Raw genomic sequence first — 569 nt, 5'->3', positions numbered from 1 at the left:
CATCTACATTCATTTAATAAATCATTATTTTTTCGCTCTATATTAACGAAGACGCCTTTACCATGAAAATGATAATTAGAAAAATAAAAAACTTATCACATTGAAACGAGGACATTCTACATACATTTTATACATATAATTTACACAATCATTAACTACTATAACAGAAGATCATTCTTAATATCACTGTTACACGCAATTTTGTTGATACATATTGGAAAAACAGTGTTATTTGTTTATTTAAAAATATGACCTTAGTAACATATAGTATCCACGTACTCAATAACCTCTTCTTGTCAAGTTATTAAACCTAATTCCCCTGAAAAATAATAAATAAAAAAACTACGTTATGGCAGTCTTAACATCCAAGAACATAATTCCTTCATTTAACAATTCCCTCGGGGATTTCGACAAAGTGTTTGACTTTGGAAAACAAGAGCGAGGAAAAAATAAAAATAAATTACTAATCGGCAACTTTCGAGTAATCCCGCTACACAGAGAAGTGAAGACAGAGAGCGGTGACCTAACGGGAATAAACCCACCGGATTTTTTCAGGCTTATGATTACGC

The 569-nt window shown here is 31.1% G+C and overlaps 1 protein-coding gene across 1 annotated transcript in view; it reads right to left on the bottom strand.

Moving 5' to 3' along the window:
• LOC119592920 overlaps positions 1-569 on the bottom strand; it is a 5,047-nt gene that overhangs the window by 1,506 nt on the left and 2,972 nt on the right. The window lies entirely within an intron of this gene.

The sequence above is a fragment of the Penaeus monodon genome, chromosome 31 (genome assembly GCF_015228065.2).
Source record: "Penaeus monodon isolate SGIC_2016 chromosome 31, NSTDA_Pmon_1, whole genome shotgun sequence".
Classification (NCBI taxonomy): Eukaryota; Metazoa; Arthropoda; class Malacostraca; order Decapoda; family Penaeidae; genus Penaeus; species Penaeus monodon.
Note: the sequence above shows the minus strand (reverse complement) of the source record. Positions and strands in the feature narration are given on the sequence as shown.